This window comes from Gossypium arboreum, chromosome 3 (genome assembly GCF_025698485.1).
Source record: "Gossypium arboreum isolate Shixiya-1 chromosome 3, ASM2569848v2, whole genome shotgun sequence".
Classification (NCBI taxonomy): domain Eukaryota; kingdom Viridiplantae; phylum Streptophyta; class Magnoliopsida; order Malvales; family Malvaceae; genus Gossypium; species Gossypium arboreum.
Window position 1 is genome coordinate 31,585,837 of NC_069072.1, and position 15,031 is coordinate 31,600,867.

At 35.7% G+C, this 15,031-nt stretch overlaps 1 non-coding gene across 1 annotated transcript; it reads left to right on the top strand.

Moving 5' to 3' along the window:
• Positions 1-147: 147 nt before the first annotated feature.
• Positions 148-254, top strand: LOC128290997 (small nucleolar RNA R71). Its single transcript, XR_008280774.1, has one exon. It is a non-coding gene; the product is annotated as a small nucleolar RNA R71 (small nucleolar RNA).
• Positions 255-15,031: the final 14,777 nt, after the last annotated feature.

Sequence of the window (15,031 nt, forward strand, 5' to 3'; positions counted from 1 at the left end):
TAGTTGTTCAGTGACATCTCCTCTATGAATTCATAGGCATCTTCCGGTGTTTTATTGTTGATGGTTCTGCTAGCAGCTGCGTCAATCATTTGTCTTGTCGAGGGATTCACACCATTGTAGAACATTTGAACTTGCAGCCAAAGCGGTAACCCATGGTGAGGGCACCTTCTCAGTAAGTCCTTGTATCTCTCCCATGCATCATAAAGTGTTTCTAAATCCATCTGCACAAAATAAGAGATATCATTACGTAATTTAGCCGTTTTAGCTAGCAAAAAATATTTTAGTAAAAATTTCTCAGTCATTTGTTCCCAAGTAGTGATAGACCCTTGTGGTAACGAGTTCAACCACTGCTTGGCTTTGTTTCTCAGTGAAAAGGGAAATAACTGAAGATGAATGGCATCATCAGAAATGCCATTGATTTTGAATGTATCGCAAAATTCAAGAAAATTTGCCAAATGCGTGTTGGGATCCTCATCCTACAAACCATCAAACTAAACAAACAATTGTATCATCTGAATTGTGTTAGGTTTTAGTTCGAAATTATTCACAGCAATAGCAGGTCTAACTATACTAGACTCAGTTACTATTAAAGAAGGTTTAGCATAGTCATACATAGTATGTAGAGCAGGATTTTGATTAGCTGCAATTGCAGGAGGTAGTTGATTGCCTTGGTTTTCAGCCATCTCGTCGGTTGGGGTTTGAGTATCGTCTTCTCGCTCGTTCTCCTTGTATCGTAAGCTATGCCTTATTTCTCTTTGATTTTTTCGAATTGTACGATCGATTTCTTCTTCAAAAAGTAGTGGTCTTGACTGGTTTCTTCTAGTCATAAACTATAAAAACCTGCCAAGAGAGAGAAAAAGTAAATTAATAAATAATAAAATAAAATTGCAAGAAAAATAAATGGCTAAAGTAATAAAAATTTAGTGTTCCTAATATTTCAGTTCCCCGGCAACGGCGCCAAAAACTTGATCGCGTGATCCGTAACAAGTAATAAATATTTATAATGAAGATCAAACCTAGACTAACTATTATCACGACGAAAAGGCAAGCGCACCTATCGAACAATAGTATAGTAACGGCAAGACCAGGATATCGTACCCAAGGGAACCAGAAGTACCAGTAATAACTATCTTTTTATTATCTAGCCTAGGAATAAAAGGATTTGTATATTAAAATAATTATCTAAACTAATTAACTAATTTAATTAAAGTGAAGAGAAAATTTGGAAAAAGACTTGAAGAGAAGCAATTGATAAAGACGACACCCAATGAGGAATCCACCTAGATTTCACTTGTTATCTGACTCTGAACCGGACGATTTATTCACTTGACTTGATTCGTGAGACTCCCTAACCTATGTTATTATCCCTTTTGAGACTAATAACGTCTAACCCTCAATTGAATTAATCAAAATTTCTTTCTTAATTAAAACCCCTAGGGAAGCAATAAATCACTCTATGGACTCCCATATTAGGTTTCACCCTAATCTGGTAAAATCTCGTAACCCTATTTTTAGGCTTTCAATCAACTCCGCTTAATTATGCCAAATCTACTCTTAGGCAGGGTCTATTCCTCCTCTGCATAAGCACATCAAATCATGAATTAATACCTGGAATATTAACTCAAGCATTAAGAACACATAATTAAGACCAAATCAAGTATTTATCATACAATTTAGATAATAATAACAAGATCCATCATAGGTTTTATCCCCCTTAGGTATCTAAGGGGTTTAGTTCATAATAAAATAAGAGTATATCTCAAAAGTATAAAAATAACAAAACATGAAGAAAACTCTAAAACCGCTGACGGAATTTTGAGAGAGATCTTCAGTCTTGGAGTAGCTCCGGCTTTTGGGATGGATCGTCTGGCTTCCTTCAAGTAATTCCTGGCGTGTGGTTCTGTATTCCAAAAAATTTCTGGAAGAGGCCCCCCTCTCTAGGTCATACTTAGGGTGTTTATATAGGCTTTGGATTGGCTTTCTTCCTCCCTAAGTACCCTTTTCCGTGTAAAATACAACTCTTTGAAAATGGGACACGCCCGTGTGCCACGGCCGTATGACGTAATTGTCAAGCCGTGTTTGATCCATTAAATTTCCATGGCCGTGTGGGCTCAATGGCCAGGCCGTGTGAATCGTGTAAACCTTGGTCGACACCCCCGAAGGCCACGGGCTTGTGAGATGCCCGTGTGGCAAGGCTTAGGCCGTGTGATCTTCTCGATTTGGTCCGTTTTGCCCCTTTTTAGCTCGTTTTTGGATCCTTTTGACTCCTGGTGCTCTCCTGAGTGCAAAACATGAAATAGTTGGATTAAGAGCACCAAAATCCACAAATCTAGTAGTAAACATCCATAAATATGCTAAGTATTTGGGGTAAAATTATGTATAATTTGACGTTTATCAGCTGTCACCCAAGACTCTGACTGACGAGGCTCTTTCATTTCTTTGCTGATGGCTCTCCAAGGTGGCCGACCAAGGGTTATTTAAGAGGCTCAAATGCTAAAATCTTTATGAAAAGATGATGATAAGCGTCGGGAGAAAAGAAGAATGCTAAGAGAATTTAGAGAGGAGAGAATGATGAATGATGAGGGAACATTAGAAATGTAAGAATGAGGTCTTATTTATAGGTGAGGAGAGGGGGATAGTTTACTAAAAATAGGAGTTTTCATCTTTTAAAGCATCTTCCATGGGTGGCCAGCCATAAATTGAGGAAGTTGAGCTGATTTTTGTTTGGTTTTTGGTCAACTTGAATGCCACAACAACTCAGGACTAAGACTCGGTCAAGTGCAAATCTTCAGGTAAATCTCTAATTTCTTTAACTCTTCAAGGACCTTGTGCAATTAAACCAAAAAGTGGTTTATGGACAGCCATGTGCAGGTAAATTTTGGGTTGACTTGGTCCCCAATTTGGACGATTTTGTAATCCAGCAAAGCTATGAGACCTGTCCAGAATAAATCAACAAGTTAGAGGACTTAAGAATAAAATTTATCCAATTTAATTAGTTAATTTAAAACCCAAATTATTAATGAAATATTTTAAAATGAATTATTAAATATAATTGTATATTTTATTATTTAATTTAATCATACATGGCCCACTTTATGTCTTAAAAAATATAATTTATTCAAATTAATATAAAATAAGTCATTTATTGCATGAAAACTATATAATAAAGCATAAAATCACATTTTAATTATTTCTATGTCCTAATTTCATATTTTCACATATTTCATTAATTTATTAATCAATTACATAGTTTTAATAATAATTTTAAGTAAAAAGTGATAAATGACATAGGAAAAATCCTATATATTTTTCTGTTTAAAATTTGGGTTTGAATGTTTTTAGCATGGAAGTGTTATTGTGTCACTGAAACTGGAAAGTGCAACGATAGTTCAAGCTAATAAGTATGACAACGGAAGTTGCTTGAGGATTAGAGGAATTTAATCCACTTGTTCTTAATAGTGTTCCCTTGCTATCATCAGAAGGTGTGGCTACTATGCATGTTTAAGTCTTAGATTAAATATAGAAGTTAAGCTTGGTAAGATATTCATTGCAATTTAATGCATCGACAATCACCTATCCTTTTATACGTTGTGAGCACTTAGTATTCTAATGAATATTCTTGTTGGGGATCCCAAATTGTCATTATCATATTTTATCTTATTGTTTTCAAGTTATTGCTTCGACAACTACTCTTATAATTTATCTCGTTTCTATTTATTTATTGCACTGACATTTATAAACAAAAGACAACCATCCTCATGGGAACGATATCCAACAGACTCATATCTGTCTACTATACTTGTATCGACTGTGTACGCTTACATATTATTGCTGTGATGTTAAATAGCCGATCAAGTTTTGGCATCGTTGCCGGGGATGACATTTGTGTGATGTTTATTTTTGTTTGTCTTTATTTCGTAATATTTAGTTGTTACTAACTTATTTTCTTTTTGTCGTTGTTTTTACATTTCATTTTAGGTGTGTATGACCTGAAGGAATTCGGAATTTATTGTCGATTTTGATCTAGAGATTGAAAGAACCGTTTAGAGGAGACTTTAAGAAAAAAACCATTTAGAGAAGACTTCAAGAACAAAGGAATATGGCTTTACCAAAAAACTATGAAGTCATACCCCCGATGCAGCACCAAAATGCTAATGACCCACTGTTGCTGCAAGACGTTCAAATACAAAATAGGACTATACAAGATTTTGTAATACTTGTATTGGATGACTTAAAACTGAGAGTTCTTAAGCCAGTAATCCAAGCTGGAAATTTTTAACTCAAGCCAATAATGTTTCTAAGTTGAATTCTAATGGGCAATATGCTGGACTACCACATGAAGATGCACAAGAACATCTTAAATCATTTTTATTAATTTGTACTTCCTTTAGTCAACAAGGCATTCCTGATGAAGCTTTGAAGATGCAATTATTTCCTTATTCCTTGTATGGAAGAGCTCGTAATTGGTTCCTTGGGCTACCTACCAAATCAATTACTTCTTAGAATGCACTAGCAACATAGTTTGTTTTGCAATTTAACCCGCCAAAAATGAATGCTCATCTCCAAAATGATATTATAGCTTATCATCAACTAGATGATGAGAATCTTCACACCACATGGGAATGTTATAAATCCTTACTTCGACGTTGTCCCATGCACGACATTCAACTGGAAGCACAAATTAAGATTTTCTATAATGGGTTGAATTCACACATGAGGAATCTTGTCGACGCATTAGCCAATGGTCCTTTTTTGGATTGCACTTATAATGATGCTATTGGAATTCTTGAGAGAATTGCTCAGAATGATTATCAATATCCTATCTCTAGAGCTGCACAAACAAAAGCTACTCTAGGAGTTATTGAATTGGACGCAATATCTGCACTTAGTGCTCAAGTTTCTTCTCTTACGAATATGATAAAAAATATTTAAGGGACTAGTAACGTTGCACCTATACAAGTCGGTCAAGAAGTTGATGTTCTTACCTTTTGTTATGAGATTTGCAGTGACAACCACAACAATGAAGATTGTCCACAACATGAAGAGAATGTCTTTTATGTTAGTAACATCCGCAACAATTCTTATGGCACCTCTTATAATAATTCTACATATAATCAATAGTCTTGAGGAACTCAAAATGCTGAACAAAATGCAGCGACATTCAAATATGGGATAATATCTACTCAAGGCAATTATAATTCATGACAAGGGAATTACAATCAACAATAGCAGAACTACAATTAGCATACTCAGATGTATCCACACCAGAATCTGGCACAACCACAACACTCTTCAATGCCGAATCAGCATGTTCAAGAACATTGATGACAATAGTACACGCAAGCTTCTCCTTCTAACCTGTTAACAGCTTTTGAGGCTTGAATGCAGAAGTATTGACTCGTAAAGAAGCTATTATGTAAGGGAATTCATCTTCTATTCAAGCGTTGGAGGCACAATTAGGACAACTTGCTTCGAATCTGAATACTCGACCATCGGGAACACTACCTAGTGACACGAAAAATCTCAGTCCAAGGGGGAAAGAACACTACAAGGCTTTCACTCTCAAGAGTGGTAAACAAACTAGCGAGCCGACTACAGACTCTACTGTAGCTCATCAAGATACTGGTGAAGTGATCCCTAGTGAGAAGGTTGAATTTGAAAAGCTTGTCAATGTACCAGAAAAAGAAGTTCCACAAATTGTCACTCATATACCTAATGTCCGACCCTCGAAATTATCGACGCAATCAAAGGTGTCTGCACAATCAAATGTATCTTTACCTTAACCTTTTTCACAAAGATTCAGTGAGAAGAGCAGGATAAGTAGTACCAATAGTTTTCAAACACTCTAAAGCAACTTCAGGTCGATATTCCTTTAGTAGACGCTGTTGAACAAATTCTGAATTATGGGAAATTTATGAAGCAGCTCTTGTCTAAGAAGAAGAAGCTCGGAGATATAGAAACTATTTCACTCACAGAAGGCTATAGTGCTATTTTGACAAATAAGTTGCCCCCAAAATGAAAGATCCTGGGAGTTTTACTATCCCATGTTCAATTGGCAACCATTGGGGCAAGGCTTTATACGACTAGGACCTAGCATCAACCTAATGCCAGTATCTACTTTCAAAAATTTGGTAATTGGTCAAAAGAAACCTACTGTAGTGACATTGCAACTAGCTGATCGATTCTTGGCTCAACCTGAAGGGAAAATCAAAGATATCTTAGTTCGTGTGGATAAATTCATTTTTTCAGTTGATCTTATCATACTTGACTGCAAGGCAGACAATGAGGTTCCTATATTCTTGGGAAGACCATTTGTAGCCACCAGACGAACTCTTATTGATATTTACAAATGTGAACTGACCATGCGACTTAATGATAAGCACGTTACCTTTAGTGTTTTTGAATCTATTCACTGCAAGGTTAAAGAAAAATGCGATACTGTCAATGTGCTAGATGATCTAATGGATTAAGAATTCAATAACCAAAGCATAATACTTTCTTAGGAGTTTTCAGTGACATCTAATGATAAACTCTTAGATAATTGTGACGGCATGGTTGAAGCTAATAATATTGAACTCAAGCATGGATGGCAGATTGAGTCCTTAGACTTACCCAACAGAACAACTCCAATTTTTAAGCCATCTATTGACGAAGCTTCTACTCTAGAATTGAAACCATTACCTATTCATCTTAAATACGTCTTTCTTGGTGATAACAATACTCTCCCAGTTATTGTCTCCACAATATTGGATGTAACTCAAGAAGAGAAAATGGTCCATATTTTTAAGCAACATAAACCAGTTATTGCTTGGAGTATTACCTGTATTCGAGGCATTAGTCTATCTTTTTGCATGCATAAGATCAAGTTGGAAGATGAAGGCAAGCAATCGATTGAGCAATAAAGAAGATTAAACGAGAAGATGAAGGAAGTTGTTAAGAAAGAAATTATAAAATGGCTTGATGCTGGAAATTTTTTACCCTATTTCTAATAGCAATTGGGTAAGTCCAGTGTAATGCGTTCCTAAAAAGAGTAGTATCACTATGGTTAGCAATGACAAAGACAAATTAATTCCTACACGTATTCCTACAGGATTGCGAGTTTGTATAGATTATTACAAACTTAATACTACCACAAGGAAAGACCACTTCCCACTTCCTTTCATTGACCAAATGTTGGATAGGCTTGTTGGAAGAGCCTATTACTGCTTCTTAGACTGCTATTCTGGGTACAATCAAATTGATATTGCACTGGAGGATCAAGACAACATTTTGAAGTGAAACTTTCACCCAAAACAGGGTATTCTCCTTTCACAATAGCAAGACTTGGGCAAGCAAGTCTACAAAACCATCTCTAAGCTGAAGTGGAAGACTTTCTACACTCATCCTGAAAGCTATTCTCCTTCATTGGTACGTGAGCTTTACGCTAACCTTTATAACCATGAGTTAGAGTTTACCTTTGTTTGAAAAGGCTTAATCCCATTGGATGCTAAAAAAAAATTAATGAGTTGTACAACACTAAAGTGGATGTAGATGAACATTCTAATTTTATTTAGGATATATCAGATGAAAAAAAGAGACTTGTTGGCGAAGGATTTATGTGTCGAAGGAGCATTGTGAACGGCTTCACATCAAAGGAATTATATGATGCACCATTGCTTCCTGACACTGCAAAGCAAAATCTGGTTCCATTTTGTCAACTGCAGGCTTCTACCCTCTATTCACAGCACCACAGTCAACCTCAATAGAACGTGCATGACATGTTCAATTGTCAAGGGAAAAAAGATTGATGTCGTGCAATACTCCACAGGAAATTGCTGACTGCGTTGCAAGGTAAATTGGAATTTTGGTTTTCCCATCATTATTGATGCTACTGTGCCAGCAGAAAGGGATCGTACCCCGTGACGATGAAGAGGTCTTAGAGAATAAGGGCCTGATAAATGAAGCCTCTATAGAAAAAATGACTCGTGGTAAAGATACACTAATAATAAATGAGGCAAAGACCAGCAATACAAGGAAGGGCAAAACCAAGGCAGAAAGTAAGGGAACAAACCTGACTGTAGAGATATCATTGTTAAACAAAATGCAAGATATTGAGAAGTTGGCCAATTCCATCAGCAATAAGTAGGTCAGGCTTGTCCCTGCATTAGAGAATATGGACAGATCACAAAATTTCCAGTTATACCAAGGCTTCTAACAACTTTATTGTAGCTGCATTTAGTCAGTTAAGCCCTGCCTCACTCCTAGAATTTCCAGTGCTCGCACTGATCATCCGAGATTATGAACCCTCATCCAAGAAAGATGACTTAGGGGACTAAGGTAGATCGATGGAATCCCCTCCCATTATGCATATCTCTGATGATGAGAAGGAAGATGACACAAGGGACATCGAAGAGTGCATGCAAAGGATTGATAGCCTAGTTAAGAGTGACTTCATTGCTGGTCAAGAGGCACCTATTGTTGAGGAGTAAGTTGATGAGGGAGAGGAAGTCCGTGTTGTAGTTGTGAACGAGAAGGTCGAGGAAGAAAATATTGAGAAAGAAGCTGCTGAGAACATTATCAATGCATCCGAGTTTGTAGGTGTAAGTACTGATAATCTGGAGCGAGATGGAGCTAGACTAGCGAAAGCTGTAGAGGTAACCAGTGAGAAGCACCATAAATCCTTGGCGATAGTGGTCTATGCCGGACCACTCAAGGTGACCCCTACTACACAAGAAGCAGTCGATGATGCCGGGATAGCACTGAAAACTAAGGAACGATCTCATGCAAAGACCAAAGAAAAGAAAAGAAAGCACTCTAAAGATAAAAAAGTGCACGAAAGAGGAGAAAAATAGGAGGAAGAAGAAACATCATACAGCCACATTAATTGCTGAAGCAAACTGAGTAAGTTTATTTTAAGTATTAGCCGTAGTATTCATGCATTGCATGTAGATATAATTTTCATTTTGTTAGTGCACATTGTCGTTGCATTTTTATTGTCATTGCATTTTAATGTTAGTGCATTTAGGACAATGCAAACTTTCAATTTGGGGGAAAGCATGTAAGGTTTGGAAATACACCCATATTTCATTTTTTTTTTTTAGTTTAATAAAGCATGCAAGGTATTTGTGGTTAATGCAAATGTGTTTGAAAATTTTTGTTACATTCGATTCTTAATTCTTGAATCATAAGAATTATCAATGAATAAGTTGGATAAATTTGACTAAATTTTGTATCTTTAATTCTTTGATAAATGATTTAGGTTGCATCAGTAATGGATGACTAGTAGCATTCTTTGAATCTTGAATGAATCCGCCTTTTACAGTTGCTTATATATATAATTATAAATAATAGACACTCAAAAGTGGGTGTATTGTGAAATGTTAAGGAGGGAACACTCCAATGCAACCGTTAGAAAAATGAATCTGGCCAAAGGTTGTTGCAGCATGAGTGTGTGTCAGTGCAATTACGTACTCCATGGGGGTTTGTTGCACTCCATCGTTACTTCTCAGGAACAAGGGTACAGTAATGCAACGATATCCCTTATTCACAACAAAGAAAAAAGAGAGAGAGAGAGAGAGATTGTACAATAAATGACGTACTGGTAGATAGAATTTAGGATTTAAAGCATGATGCTGGTTTTGATAAAGTTGCAATCTTATTCATTCATACTTATGTATTGTCAATGTAATAATCTGTCATCTTAATGTGACTCATTCATTGGGATTTTAGGTGATTCAAGTTGCTAGAATGATCATTTTCCTTAGTGAATTCTTGTGTAGCCTTGCTATTTTCTGTTTTACTTGAGGACAAGTAAAAACTCAATTTTGGAGGTGTGATAGTACTAGAAATAACATATGTTTTCTCCCCATTTATTGGTTAATTTTTCCCCATTTAGTTATCTTTAGCACATATTTTAGCATTTTCAGTTCAATAAATTGCATTTTATAACTCAATGGATCTTAGCCTATTTATACTTAATTTTGTCATGTTTTGGTACTAATGTCGCTGCATGAGTATTTCTAGATTGTGCCTAGAATTGTCGCCTCACCTAACAACTGTCTGGATAAGAACAAAAATGTTTGAGTTGTCCAGTTTGGTACAACCAACTTGTACATACAGAGGTAGCATGCTTCTGATGAAAGAATACTTGTGCTATTTGGATAAATATTAATATTCACGTGGAAAGGAAAAAAGGAAGAGGTTTTTTGGGGGGCTGGAAAGGAAAAAAGGAAGAGGTTTTTTGGGGGGCATTATCTTCTTCAACCTATTTTTTGAAGCATTTTGGCTATGGTGGCTTAAGCCTTCCACGGGTGAACTAACGTGAAAGGGATGCAAATTAGATCTAGACGATGAACCCTGAGTCCAACACAAGAGGGAGTTGAGAGATCAAGTCGAGGTTTTCTAAGAATAGTACTCTCCACTTGTTTCTTTTATATTTCTTTTCTAAACGCTGGTGATTACTTCCTATTTCATGTTTGTACGGAAGTATACATGATTTCTAGGTTAAATGTTATTTTAGTCAATCTTGCTTCTATTATTTAATCTTTAGGTTTGAATGTTTTTAGCATGGAAGTGTTATTGCTGTTATTAACATTGGAAACTGTAGCGATAGTTCAAGCTAACAAGCATGACAATGAAAGTTGCTTGAGGATTAGAAGAATTTAATCAACTTGTTCTTAATAGTGTTTTATTTCCATCATCGGAAGGTGTGGCTAATGTGCATGTTTAAGTCTTAGATTAAATATAGAAGTTAAACGTGGTAAGATATTCATTGCGATTTAAAGTGTCGACAATCACCTATCCTTTTTTGCCTTATGAGCACTTAGTATTCTATTGAATATTCACGTTGGGGGTCCTAGTTTATCATTATCATATTTTATTGTTTTCAAGTTATTGCTTCGACAACTACTCTCACAATTTATATCGTTTCTATCTATTTATTGCACTGACATTGAAAGACAAAAGACAACCATCCTCGTGGGATCGATATCCGATAGACTCATATCTGCCTACTCTACTTGCATAAACAGTGTATGCTTGCACATTATTGTTGTGACCTTAAACAGTCAATCAATCCAGAGTTGACCAATTAAAAATAATATGTGTGGTAATGAGAAAATACATGTGTTGTACTGTTTTATTCACTACTTTAGGTTATTCAATAACTGTAAGAAATGTGGTAATAAGAAAGTGCATGTCTAGGTTTGGCTCTGGCTAGGAAAGACTTGGTTTTTAAGCGTTCAAATTTGAATCCCCTCTCTTACTTGGGACCCTACCTGGTGCACAGTTTGCATTCACTTCTTCAGTTTTTCCCTTGAAATAAAAACTGTGGAGAATTAAATTTGTTTGTTTTTATTATTGATTGATTATTGTGAATGAATGCGAATATTATAAAATTTTCATATCATTCCATGTATATATTGGAAGCAAGTCATATTGATTAGGTGAGAATGCCACTAGGACTATTGTATGATCATTCTTGAAATTTGGGATAAAAAACCTTGCATGTTTTTAAAATATTGAGTGGAAAAAGGTCCTTGAACAAGACTTACAACTCCATTGATGGTCCCTAAGTGATAATATGATAAAGTTTCGACCCGGTTCCTACCCTGGCTGCACCTTAAGGTAAACTTTGTCATGTGAGTTCACTAGATAGGATTTCCTTTTAAGGACAACTAGTCATTCATGACTTCAGAGAGATTGTCCCAAGATAACTTACAAATAAAAGAATGTTCATGATGGGTGTTGAATCAATAGTTACACACTCAAGATCATCTATTATTAAATAGTTTCCCAAGAAATGATATTTAAGCTAGAGATGATGGTCAAACATTAAACAATCATTAGTTCGTATGGAGTCTTGAGAATTAAGATTTACGAACTGGTTGGATGTAATCCATGTAATCCATGTTATTGCTAGTTAATCATGGGACCCCAAGGTGACATGGTTGATGGGTGTGAGAATGATCGTAGTAATGAAAAAAATTTAAGGTTTTAATACAAGATGCATGCATTATACTGCATTCTTGATATGTTACCGAAATGAAAAATATTTGCTTAATACAAAGATAGTAATTAGTGAAATCTTTATTCTTTCAGTTCAAATATGTCTCCTGCTCCTCTTATTAGCATTCTTACTGATAATAAATTAAACGGAGATAACTTTCAAGAATGAAAATGAAACTTGCTAATATTTCTCAATTGTGAGAAACATAAATTCGTTCTTGACGAAACGTACCCTCCTGAAGCTCAACCCAAAGCGAGAAATCACTAGAGAGATTTTGACTCGATTGCTCAATGTTATATGTTAGCGAGCATGAGTACTTTGTTGAAAAAGTAACATAAGAATTTTCGTACTGCCAAAGAGATCATGACAAAGTTAGAGGATTTGCTAGGAGGCCAATTCGTATTGGTTCGATAATCCGCTATTACAAATTTAATGAATTTGCAATAGAAAATTGGCACTTCGGTCAAAGAACATATGCTTAAGCTTATAAGATTCTTTGTGAAAGCTAATGACAATGGAGGTTGAACTAGACATGAACACTCAAATTGAAATAGAGTTCAAATCCTTAACCAATGAGCTTGCTAGATTTAGGGCTATTTACAACTTGGGGAACAAGGGGCTTACCTTGACTTAGCTCATAAAGGAATTACAATCCTATAGTTGATGTTTAATGGTGGGAAGCTGGTTTAAGAGAAACCTGAAGCAAACTTAACTGTGGACTCCTCGCCTTCCAAGGGAAAAAAGAAATCGACTAAGTCTTCGATTCCACCTCGTATGGATAAGAAGAAGGCTAAGAAGTCAAAAGATCCTAAAAAGATCAAATGTTTCTTCTGCAACAAAAAAGGGCATTTCAAATCAAACTATAAAGAGTATTTGGATTACCTAGCTGAAAAAGGCAAAGGTATGGAACTTTTTGTGGTTGAAGCTTGCTTAGTGGAAGAATTAATTGATAATTGAATTATTGATTCTGGAGCCACTAGCCATGTCTATGTTTCTTTATAGGGGCTCAGCGAAACGAGAAGTCTACGTGATAGGAGCCTCTCGTTGCGAACCAAAGATGGGAGCTATGTTTTAGCCGAAGTAGTGAGATAAGTTATTTTACACTTCGATAATTTTAGGAAGATTATTTTAACGAACGTGTTTTATGTACATCATTTTAAGAGGAATTTAATTTTTGTAGCATGTTTATTTTATGACGGTTATAGCGTGACATTCAATAAAGGGATTACTATTCACAAAAATCATTCTTTAATCTGTAATGGATGGATGAAAAACAATCTCCACTTTATTAAAACAAATAACTACTCGATGCTTCAAATTGAAATAGTGAATAAAATGCTTAAAACTTCTCACTCTAATGAGGGGTACCTATGGCATTTAAGGCTTAGTCATATTAATTAAGAAAGAATCATTAGACTTGAGAAAGATGGTCCCTTAAGTATGCTTAAAAAAGTTAGTCTTCCACAATATGAATCTTACTTGGAAGGTAAAAAGACTAAGAGGTCTTTTAATGCGAAAGGTACAAATGCCAACCAACCTTTAGAACTCGTGTACACTAATGTATATGGTCTCATAAGCATCAGTGCCCAAAGAAGTTACGATTATTACGTGACTTTTATCTATGACTATTCTCAATATGGATATTTGTATCTAATACACTGCAAAAGCAAAACCTTTGATAAATTTTGAGAGTTTCGTGTGGAAGTGGAAAAGCAATTAGATTTATCCATAAAGAATCTTCGGTTTGACTTAGGTGAAGAATATTTGTCCGATGTGTTCTTGGGATACCTCAGAAAGAATGAAATTTTATCCCAATTGACTATGCCAAGTACTTCACAGTAGAATGGCGCAGCTTAGAGAAGGAATAGAACCTTGCTTGACATGGTTCGTTCGATGTTAAGCTATTCACAACTTCCTACTTCCTTCTAGGGATATGCGATGCAAACTTCTTGCTATATTCTGAATGATGTGCCAACCAAATCTTCTTGTAAGACATCTTATGAACTGTGGTATCGAATGAAACCCACTCTAAATCACTTTAAAATATGGTGTTGTCCAGCACACGTTCTAGATAAGGATGCAAAGAAGCTGGATAGGCAGACAAAATTGTGCATGTTTGTAGGATATCCAAAAGGAACAAATGAAGGATTATTCTACAATCTGAAGGATAATACGATTAAAGTTTCTACTCATACTACTTTCCTCGAGGAAAGCTACATGGATAGCTTTAAAGCTCGAAGTAAAGTGCTACTCGAGGAACTTTCGAAAGTGGTAGAACAATCAACAAGTTCAATTCTCAAGAAAGTTGTAGAAAAACTCGTAAACAATCAACAACATAAGGGAATTCGTCATAGTGGGAGAGATTCTAAGAAATCGAACTTCTTCATCTATGATGGTAGTATTTATAATACGTAGGCCAATCATGAGGATGATGATCTACTCATTTACGAGGAGGCTATGCAGGACATTGATTCCAAGCGCTGGAAATAGGCCATAGATGCTGAGATGGATTCCATGAAATCCAATACGGTGTGGGAACCTGTAGACTTACCAATTAAGATTAAACCCATAAAGTGTAAGTGGATTTACAAGAAGAATAGAAATTCGAAAGAGAAAGTGGAAACACACAAAGCTAAACTTGTAGGATACACACAGAAAAAAGGCATCAATTACGATGAAACCTTTTTTTCCGGTAGCCATGCTCAAGTCTATCCGCATACTCTAATCTATTGTCACTGCTCTCGATTACGAGACCTGGCAAATAGATGTCAAGACAGTATTATTGAATAACTATCTTGATGAGACCATTTATATGGTTCAACCCACTGGCTATCTTGTCAAACGAAATGAGCAAAAAGTTTTCAAACTACTAAGATACATTTATGGACTTAAGTAGATGTCCCGCTTATGGAATAAAAGATTTGATCAAACATATTCAATGCTTTGCACACGGCCAGATATTTGTTTTGTAGTAGGAATGGTTAGTTGATATTAGGTGAATTTAGATCTCAAGCATTGGTAAGTTGTAAAGCATATATTAAGGTA